The sequence below is a fragment of the Leptonychotes weddellii genome, chromosome 4 (assembly GCF_054177405.1).
Source record: "Leptonychotes weddellii isolate Sample4059 chromosome 4, ASM5417740v2, whole genome shotgun sequence".
Classification (NCBI taxonomy): domain Eukaryota; kingdom Metazoa; phylum Chordata; class Mammalia; order Carnivora; family Phocidae; genus Leptonychotes; species Leptonychotes weddellii.
In genome coordinates, this window is record NC_138372.1 from 104,102,683 (window position 1) to 104,114,006 (window position 11,324).

An 11,324-nucleotide genomic window follows, 5' to 3' on the forward strand; every position below is an offset into this window, starting at 1 on the left:
TTTAATCCACCTTGACAATCTCTGTATTTTAATTGGTGAATTTAACCACTCACATTTAAAGTGATTATTTATGTAGATGAATAAAGCATTTTCTACTTGTTGCATTTGTTTTTCATTTCTTCCATCTTTTTCTGCCTTCTCTAGTTTAACTGAACATTTTATATAATTCTATTTTATCACCTCTTAGTGTGTCAATTATACTTCTTAAAAAATTTTAATGGTTGCTCTAGAGTTCACAATACGTAGTTTTGATTAATCTGAGTCCACTCTTCAATAACACTACACAGTTTTAAGTGTCATGCAACCCCTCAACCCCTGCAATCCAACCCTCTTCCTTTCTCACCTCTTCTTTGATATGCAGACTTGCCTCGGTTTGCCATAGCTTGCATGTCCTGGATTGCAGTTCCTTTGCTATTCCCAAATAAATCCATTTGGCTGGTAAAATAATGGGCTGTTCTACTTTTCAGGTTGACATTACTTGGTGTCAGAGAAATAGGATCCAGAAAGACCTCAACAGCTCCAAGGCAGGTGATCAAACACTTGCCAGTATCCACTGAGGCCATTGAGCTCACCGCTTTGTCCCTGACCCTGGAGTTTGAGGGTATGTTTTTTCCTGCATTCAAGCTCTACTCTGTCTGTGTTTTGAGCTCTCTAGGCTGTATTTAGGAATCTGTTCAAAGGCTTTGTCCTTTTTGTTTTCATGAAGGCTTTGTACTTTCTAGTGAGTACTTGTTTGTTTTCGTGCACCTCTGGTTTTGAGTAATGGGATTCCAATCCTCTAAATACTTTGTGGAGAGCGCCCCCACCTCCACTTCAGGGGTCCCAGTTGTTTTTATGTTTAAAAACTATGGTCCTTTCTCATGCACATTTTTAACCAAATGGTCCAACTTAACTAGAGATAACTTAAATTTTCAATGGCCATTATGGGGGACTTTCTATCCTTTTTTTCTTTTTTAAGATTTTATTTATTTGAGAGAGAGAGCGTGAGAGGGAAAGCAAAGTGAGAGCATGAGGGAGGAGGAGAGGGAGAAGCAGGCTCCCTGCTGAGCAGGGATCCCTAAGCAGGATTCGATTCCAGGACCCTGGGATCATGACCTGAGTCAATGGCAGACGCTTAACCAGCTAAGCCACCCAGGCACCCTGGGAACTTTCTATCTTGCTAAACTTGTTTTTCTCAAAACTAAATTAGAAAGCTGCATCTCCAAAATTGAAAGACAAAGAGAACGGGATAGCTATTTTAATTGGTATGCAGAAACCTCCAAAAGATTTCAAAATTTCAGAATAGTTTCATTGAAAGATTCATGGCAAAAGGCCCATGAAAAAGTAAAGAGATAAAAGGTATCTCACACTAAAGATTATAAGACTGACTTGTAAGACTGATGTAATTCCCCTTTACTTTCTTGATTTGAGTACTCAGTCTAGTACTGAGTATTGTCTAGAATTGCCTTTCCATTTTGAAGAGACTATTAAATGGTTACCTTTTGAAATAAGACCACCTAATGCAATGGGTGATCCTCTTCAGGTATTTTTCAATCCTTGGTCAAAGGCCAAACTAAGAGCCATAGTTAAAGAAGTTCTTAAACCAGGGAAGATCCTTGAAAGTTTTTGTAAACCAATTACCTACTGAGCCTAGTCCTGGGAGGAAAATAAAATTTCATGTTTTTCCTTCCTTTCCAAATCCAGAACAATTCATTATTGATACTCTCTCTCCCAGGGATAACTATGGCCTTCTTGCTTGCCTCATTTTACAAACTTGGTTTGGCTTTCTGCCTGCCTGGGACATGCAGGTTGTCAGTCCTTTTGGCAACCTTTGGGAGTGACTCTTGATCTTGTGAAGATAGTATCTTTTATAACCTTCTTGAGGATATTTCTTGGGTCCATAGAATTGTTTAATGCTGCCAGAAATATGTACTGTTTGCCCCAGGTACAGCCTGGCAGGACATTTGGATGGATTTAATAACTTCGTGATCAAAAATTTGGTCAGATTGGAAGCTGGTATATGGAGCCTGATAGAATTTTGTTTTTAGGTCTTCTTCTCTAAGCTAAATGTACTCAGAGGGAAAGAAAAGCATACTAACAGGCGAATGGTGGATGGGTGTGTCAGTCCTTTGACATCATTTAGATGGCAACTGAATTCTTCCATGAATTAAAAACAGTTGTACTTGTACAAATTTAGTCTTTGCAAGACCAGAGTTGTGGCTCCAGAAACAATATGAAGTCCATCAATCCTATTTACCAATCCCTAAACCTCTACCATTCATCCCAAAAGGCTTGTACATATTGTTCTGAGGGAACCAAAATCTTGTATTTTTTTTCCTCATGTGCCTTTGAGGTGTCAAGATTCTACCCAGGGTCTTCTCCAGAACTCTTATCTGGACCATCTCTTTGATATGCAAACTTCAAGGAGTCAATTTTTGTCAGAAGGAGAAGGAAAGGAGGAAAGGTTATTTGAATAGAGCCAATTTCTTTTATAACTATTGAGCTTTGTATTATTATAACTAATTTGTGGCAGTAATTTTAACATGGGAACTTTAAGGTCTCTGTTTGCAGCTGTCTGTATGTTCATGTGTGTCTCTATATATGGGGATGTGTAGATGTGTGGTATTTTTTACCTCTTGATGGTATTGCTAAAATTAATTCTTAAAAGAGATCTATGTACTTGGCATAAAGAACACTAAGCACTTAAATAAATTAAATTCTTAGAAATATAATAGAAAGTTAATCCAAATGAACTTCAGGTTCACGTGATTTAGGAAAAAAAATTCAGTATTAAAGCTACTTTAAGTTTGTTGGTTTAATGAAAACAGCCATGTTTTTAGAGTTTTCAGTAGTAAATATAATACTTTTATATTATCTCAGGCTTACTAAAGATTAAATGAGTTCATGTTATCTCAGAAATCTGTCAGCAAGTGAGATAATTTAATTTGATCATTAGCTGTTTAATCTCATGAAATTTTCATGACTAATCTAAACATAATTAAGAACACTTATTATTAAATAGATGCAAGATAAAAGTTTATGAATGAACTTTTCAGCCATACTTATGTCTACTTAAATAGTTTATCTAAATCTTCTTGGTAACTTAAAACCCTAGATTTTTGCTAAGTTAAATTAGATGATGGATAGTCATTAAATATCTAGATCATTTCCAAATAAAATAAAATACTGAAACATTAATTATGAACAGTGTTTTATCTACTTTTGACTTCTTATGACAGAAAAACTAAAAGATATTTGGATGTGTTAGTGCTGCATTATAAAATTGAAAAAGGCATATACTTTAAGAAATTATAAAATATGTTAATAAATTTGCCAATCTAAAGAAGGCTGATGTAACAGGAAGTTTACCATTGCTTACTTCTTAGTTTTCACTGGAAATTAAGGTTTCAAAGGGTTAAGAATTCTAATAAATCATGCGTACTTGGTGACCTTTCCAAGTCATTGGCAGTGCAGGTTGGGGGAGCCTGAGTTGGAGGTTCTAGGTAGAGATGCTTCAAAGCCTTGTTAAAAAAGTTTGGATCCCCATGAAGCCCTACTATACTCAAATTTACCAGATTTGGGTAGGAATGGGGTTGATGGGCATCATAATTTATAAAATCAGAAGTGCTGATAAAAGAAGTGAAGCTTTGAAAGTCTTGCACCTGCTCATGGTCATCATTAACCAGCTTTACTTGAAGTACACATCAGATGGACCATCAGTCTGGCTGTAAGTCTCAGCAAGCTCTGTTGATGGCAACACGGAGCATCGCTATACACTTGTAGACATGTTGTTTCCTTTCTGGCATGAATAAATGCACCTGTGAGGTGCAAAAAAGTTCTAATAAGTGTAATTAAGGCTACTAGAAATAATTAAGGGGAAGCATCTTATGCAAGGAATGCAGGATGTGTGTTTTCAGTAAGAGAAGGTATGAAGAATAGAGATGCATTCTTGTTGAGGGAAAAGAAAGTAATTTTGTCCTAAAGTGAGACTGTTTAGAGAGGAAGAACAGGATAAAATCTGAATGTAAAAAAACAAAACAAAACAAAACAAAACAAAACAAAACAAAACAAAATGAGAAAACTTGTAGAAGGTTTGTGGAGAGGAATCTTGGGAAAGAAATTTCGTGTGTGGTCAAGCTAAATGAACTTCAAGGTTTAAGAAAAAAACAACCTTTGGTATTGAGAGTGTACTTATGTAAAACCAAACCTTAATTTTCTTTCATCTACTGAAAGGACAAGTTTTCTTGAATTGTTGGCCAACTTTTTAAAAAAAATTTATTTATTTGAGAGAGACAGAGAAAGAGAGAGAGAGAACGAGTGGGGAGAGGGGCAGAGGGAGAGGGAGAAGCAGACTCCCACTGAGCAGGGAGCCCAATGTGGGACTCAATTCCAGGACCCTGGGATCATGACCTGAGCTGAAAGGCAGATGCTTAACCGACTGAACCACCCAGGTGCCCCTGTTGGTCACATTTTAATAAGAAATTGTAAACAGGGTTTTTCTTACCTTTTAAGTGATCTTTTTATCTAAATAGTTTTCTGTATTTGTTGTCCGAATCAGGTCTTCAATTGCCTTAAATCTAGTAGAACTCACAATATTGAAAGAGCTAAGTTTTGCTCAGAACTATGTAATCTTCTGTATTTGCCCATGAAGTCTTTAGTTGTCCCTATGGTTAAATGGATAACTAAGTATTGTTTCACAGTGATCTATGATGCTATTTGACCGTGTTTTGAAACTTTCTAATATTTTTAACGAACTGCCCCCAAATCAAATTCTAAATACAGTCTTTTCTAGTCACACTGACGTTTGGATTTTCCAGAGAGTCCCTGGAGCATCTCAAAAGATTTGTTCTCTCTTCTTATAAAAAGGGAGATGTTAAACTAATTAGGCTAATGTGCTATGTTAAATTATATGGGAAGCACTGTCAAATAGGAAGTAATACCAAGCCTTCCTTATGTTTTATTTGTGTAGGTATATGTTATAAGCATTCCAGAAATTGTGTGAAATTCTTGGAAATTCTTGGAAGTCCTAGTATAATGTTATCAGTCATAATTCTAATTCTTATCTTCAAATGTTGGATGTTACAGAAATAAGCAAATTTTTTTGTCAACTCCATTATATTGAACTCTCATCAGATGTTTAAAAATACATCTTTAAGTCTTTTCACAGGTAGTTATTGCTTTACTCTAAAGCTTTTATATGTGTTCCTGCAAAAGTATCTGATCTTCAAAGAGATTCACGGAGAGGACTTTTTTGACAAATACAGGTTTCTGATAACTTTAAGATCATAAAACTAGACTGGGTAAGAATTTCCAGAACTAGTGGACAAACTAGATTCAAGCAGAACAAGTACTAATTATAGGGGACTAAATGAACTAAGGAGGGGGATTAGAATTACTATGACTCTGAAATATTGTTGCTTCCTTGATGCTTTGGTTTTTTCAGATTGAGGAATCCTTTTTCTTAAGTTATCTATGACTTACAGCAATTTGATAAAGTATATCTTTGTAAAGAAAGATGAGAACATTTATTTTTTTCTCCCTACCTGGTCCTTCCAGAATTTGGAAACTCTTGAGTATTCTTTTCATGACATTATAGTTATTTGCATAAGTTCAATAAAAATCTGTTCTCCTTTAACAAGACACAATCGGAGACACTGGCTATATGCCAAGGCTTTGACTGGAATGGTGTTGCAGGTAAATCTGCTGGCCAGCCCTTGGTGTGACTTCCTGGCCTCAGAGCCTAGGATAGTTCAGTCTGAGACTCCTTATGAAAAGTTCCAGCAAAGCAGTCTTAAAAAGAACTTACGTGGTTAGTCATTATTTTCGCTACATGTATGTGAATAACCAGGACAAATTTAATGCAAACAAATGAGTTTTACTGTGATTATCTTTGGTAAAATATGGGGATACTTATAAGGAGAAAAATTGTGCTTGCACCTTTGTCTATATTAGATTCTAGTCCTATTAATTGTCTTTGAGGTTTTGTTATACACCTGTAAACTGGACTGGATCCTGAATTCTTCTAGTTTCCTCAACTATCTGGCTATGACTCTCCAAACTAACGTTTCCAGGTTTGTCCCACTTTTCTGATTTGGAATCACTAAGAACAAAGACTGCTCCTAAATCTTGGAGGGCACTATACCAGGTCTTTTTCATTACTGAGATGGCAGCCAAAGTTTAGGGACTTGAGCCTTGACTACACATCTCATACCCAAAGAAGGCCTGTTAGATGGATAACAAGCATGTTATCTACTTTTTCCATCAGAGCCCTTAATATAGGAAATATAGTTATTTTAAATTCTCTGCCTGATAATTTGAACATCTCTGTGATATCTGAGTGTGGGTCTAATGGTACTTTGTATCCTCAGACTGTGTTTTCTCTTGATTTTTGGTTCACTCTGTAAGTTTTTGTTGAACGCTGGGCATATTTTATTGGGTCATAGAAACTGGGGTAAATAGGCTTTTGGTGTGAGGGTTGATATTAATCTGGTTAGGAGCTGGGCTGTGTTCAATGTTCTCTGTGGCCATAAGTGCCAAAGACTTCAAATCCCTCTGGGGTCCTTGTTTCTGTCTCCCTTGTAATCTTTGGGTTTCCCTAAGTATTTCTTTTCAGAGAGAGCACCTGTGTCTTGCAGGACTGTAATCTACTGTTATGCTGAGTCTCTGTTGGTGTGTAGTACGGAGTGGGGAGAAGGACAGCATTCTATAAACTTCTGATTAGACCTTAGCCTTCTAGTGGACTTGTTTCTCAATGCTGTAACCTTCACAAATGTTCGTCCAGAGGTAATAATTCCACTTCTCACAGTGAAATACTAAAATACCTTTCACATACAGGTTAGAAAGTTCAATATAAAAGTAAGATAAAGAGATTTCAAGTAGTACCACACACATTGCCACAAACTGGAAGTTCAAGGTCAGAATTTAGTTAGGGGACATAGTAGAGACAGGTGTTTATTGAGTGTATAACAAACCCTACATTAGGCATTTTATAATTGCCACCTCAATCCCTACAACAGTCATATGAGGAATTACAGCCATTGGCAGAATTGGAAAAGGGTTTCAGAAAGTTCAAATCACCTGACCTAAGCTGCATAGCTAAACTGATTTGAATCCCCAGCTGTGACTTGGGAGAGCCTGTGACGAAGATGACGAATGCCATTTTCCCACTCTTACGGTTATTAGATGGAGTCATGCTGCTGTAGGAAAAACTAGTCCCCAGTCTCACTTGCATCTGACCCATAATGTTTGAAGAGAGTGTTGTGTGGCTGGTTCTAGAAATATTCTTAAAAGGCAAATTGGTGCCTTTGTTTCTTTTGTCTTTGTCCCTTTCTACTTCTGCTGCCTGAGAAGTGGCCATGATGGTGGCCATCTTGCTGATAATAATGGACGGAGCCCAGGAGGAGGAGCAATGGATGTGGTTAGAAGTCCCGGGGGTGGGGGGTGATCTACACATTGAGGATTCAAAGGACAGAAACTTGAAGAACATTAATAATTTGAGGAGTGGGCAGAGGAAGAGGCCAGTAGGCAGACGATACCAAGAACAAGGACAGATAGGTTAGTAATATCAGTCCTAAGAAATAAAATAAGATGCAGAGTGAAATCCCCAGGGATCTTTTCAGAGAAATCGCTGTGACCTGTTGGAGGTGGAAGCTGGGTAGCTTAGGAACCAATATGAGGAGAGGAGATGGACAAATTCCTTTAGGCTGTATTTTAGATGATGTTACTGATGAAGAGAGATTTACTGCCACAGTGGGATGGAGGTTTTTGTAAAGTTAGTTTATTTTTGCTAGTTTTCAGTTTTGCACAGTGTTTAGTGTACTTATAGGATGCAGGGAGCAACTTGGAGGTGGAGAGGTTGAGGTGTGGGAGAGGGTGCCTCTAAGAAAGCCCTGGAAGGCCCTGGGAGGAGGGCACAGGCCACAGGGTCAGCCACAGCAGGGAGGTGAAGGCAGAAAGAAAAGCCTCTGAAGATAATTGGTTTGGGTTGCTGAGGGAATTTGTCCTTATCAGCTTCAATTTTCTTCGTGAGGTAAGAGAGGTTACCCTTGGGAAAGAGGGGATGATGGGATGGGTTGTGGTGAACTTGAGAAGAAAGAAGCACAGCAAGGCCACTAGGGGGAAGAGAAGGAGCCAAGGGGTACGGGTCTGCCTGGCTTCGAGTGGAGGCCCTGTGGGCTATCAAGGCTAGCCTCTGGAAACAACAAGGATGAAGACAATATGAGGCCAACCAGTGAAGCTCAAGCCTCGAAGCTGAAACTGAGGACACTAAGCTGAGGGGTCTTACCTCTACCATCACTGCTTTAGTTAGTGCTGGCCCATAGTAAGGGGGCCCAGGTGTGAGCGCACTCACAGTTAGCATCCTACAAGCAGCCTCCCCAAGGGCTGACGACCAATGACAAGTGTGCTTGTTACTGGCTTGGTCTCCAAGTTGATAGCAAACTTATGAGAAAAAAAAAGAAAAGAAAAGAAAAAGAAAAAGGAATCCAGGCCATGAATGGGAATCTCAGTGGCTCAGCCGTGGCCTGCAAACTGACAGCAAAGGGAATTTGTTCAGCAGCTTGGGAGGGAAGTGAGCTGGGGATGTTTGAATAAACCCCAAACAGGCCACTATCGCAGAAATGAAGGTGCCAACGCTGCCATATGAGCTCTTCACAGAACAGTTCTGCATGGGACATCTTACCTCACATCAGCTCTTGTTTGCTGGCCCAAATTCTTGGTCGTGTTTCTCTCAAGTGCTGACTTTTGGAGGTTGGAATTAGGGGTTTTTTTTCCCCTAGCATCTAACGCACTCTACCTCTAACATTCTACATGATTTCATTTGACAAATAGTGACCACCTCAGCATGTTGGTAAACACGGTAAAGACCGTGTATGGCCTGGATTTCCTTTTCTACCTTGGGACTGTTTATATCTCCCCAAATTCATATAATGAGGCCCTAAACCTGCAGTGTGGTGGTGTTTGGAGATGGGGCTTCAGGGAGGTAATTAGGGAGAGATCCAATCATGCGAGTGGGGCCCTCATGACGGGATTAGCAGCCTTACAGGAAGAGGAAGAGGGAGATGTTCCTCTCCACGCCCCACAGTCAGAGGAAGGGCCCGTGTGAGGACATGGGGAGAAGAGGTTGTCTGCAAGCCAGGGAGAGAGTTCTCACAGAAACCAAATTAGCTGGCACCTTGATTTTGGACTTCCCAGCCTCCAAAACTGTGAGGCAATACATTTTTGTTGTCTCAGCTCCCCAGCCTGCGGTATTTTGTTGTGGCATAATCCCGCATCACAATGTAAAAACCAAAGGAACAGAACAAGGGCGTGGTCACACATTTGTACCCAGCCAAACTCCTTCTAATGCCAAGAATTCTTCTCGGTTCTTGAGCAGCAGGGTGAGTCCTGGATGCCAGATTATGTCATCCTGGACGGCAGAGGTATAGCTCTTGTCCTTGAGCCTTCAATGTCTCAAGGCTTGCTTAGGTGTCGGGCTCTTGATCATGGATGGCTTCAATAGGATGAAATTTCAAATGGAAACTGGTATGAAACAGATGCGGAGAGCACTTGCTCCCCTCCTATGAAGTCACCTTGTTGTAGATTACCCTCTAGAACCCTGTAATTTACATGTGGTCTCTTCTCATAGGAGCTCTTCAAGTAAATCCAAATTTGTGTAGACAATTTCGTGGGTACTATAAAACCACAATTGAATTTCAGGCCTTTGTAGCTGTCCAGCCAAGATGCACTCCAATTAGAAAAAATTGCCGTTAATGTTGTTACGATGTGGTGGCTGGCCACTGTGCCCCAGACATTTGTTCTCTGAAATCCCTCAAGTCTCTTCTTTATTCTTCAGCTAAATAGAATCTACGCTTTTGGAATTGTAATAGAGGAGCAATATTGTGCCTCTCTCTTAATTAACCTTGTTAACCAAGGATTTGGAACATTAGCTGGTTAGGCTAAGAGGGCCTTTTGAGCTGCTCCGTACATGCCTGCAGTTGAGTAGGATGTCACTCTTGTGAAATAAAGTGCCTTTTATTCTTCAGCATACACCGAATACCTTTATTATTCTTCGAGTAATGGTGTGATATTCTTGTTTAGCGAAATAATGTGTGTAAAGGGCATAGCTTCGTGCCAGGCACAATAAAACCTCAGCTATTGCTTTTATCATTTAAAACAAGTTTTTTGTGTTTTGTTTTTTTTTTTCCTCTCCCTCTTTTTGGAGGCTTTCTGCATGGAAAGGAAATACAGGGGAAGAGTTGTCAGAATCATTCAGGCAGCTCAAGATAAATCAGTGGATTCCAGATTCCACATTCCCTGAGACCATTGTCTTTCTAAGAGCATCTTACCCCCAAGATATTCACGACTTGTTTCTTTTGACTCTCACAGAGTCTTCTGAGGTACTTCTCATCCTTTCCTGCTCCCCACACAAAAGAAGGTAAGAGACAAAGGCTGCGGTTTTCTTGCAAGGCAGATGTCCCTCCCAGCCTGGAAAGGAGTTTTGGGATATGGTAATTAACAAATATTTCTTAATCTTCCTTTTATAGTTAATTTCCAAATCATGAAAGCAGTTGGCCAGTTCATTAAACTGTAAGAATACAAGAGATTTGAAATGAAGGCAGCACAGATGAATGCCAATGCATAAAACTGTCCATTCTGTGGAAAAATACAACACGAATCCCAACCTGAAATACTAAATTAAACATTTGAAATTAACCATATGAATATGTTTTCCGGCCTAATAGGCAGCAGTTCATCTAACTCAGTGGAATGTCACTTTCCGAGTTAAGAAGCAACCATTCTTGGATCTCTTCTAGGGGGAAAAAAAATGCTCCTTTAGAGAATTTGGTCTAAAATCACTGCCTACTAAGTTCATTCAGGGAATGTGCACGACACAGTGGCCCCCGATGTACCCTGAGTGGGACTGCCATTTAGTCTGTGAGTACCCAGGGCATGTAGAATGAGGCTGGCTTTGGAAAGAAGGACATGGGACGCTGGTGTGTCCTACATGAGGTGGCCCAGTTTCAAAAAGGCCAAGGCTGAGAACAAGGCAATAGGGAACCCCGAGCTCTGTGTCCTCTGTATAGAGGGCATTGGAGCAAAATACTCATCCATACTTTTCACCTCTCACTGTGACCTGCTGTAGGTTCAAGCAAAGCCACCTGTTCCATCTGGGCCACGTCCCCAGTGACCAAACTGAAGACCAGTTCATGAACGACAGGATTCTTTTTAAAAAATTTTTTTATTGTTATGTTAATCACCATACATTACATCATTAGTTTTTGATGTAGTGTTCCATGATTCATTGTTTGTGCACAACACCCAGTGCTCCATGCAGAACATGCCCTCTTTAATACCCATCACCAGGC

General features: G+C 39.6%; 1 pseudogene; it reads left to right on the forward strand.

The window, feature by feature from the left end:
* Positions 1 to 3,481: 3,481 nt before the first annotated feature.
* Positions 3,482 to 3,661, forward strand: LOC102748585 (ATP synthase F(0) complex subunit j, mitochondrial pseudogene; annotated as a pseudogene).
* Positions 3,662 to 11,324: the final 7,663 nt, after the last annotated feature.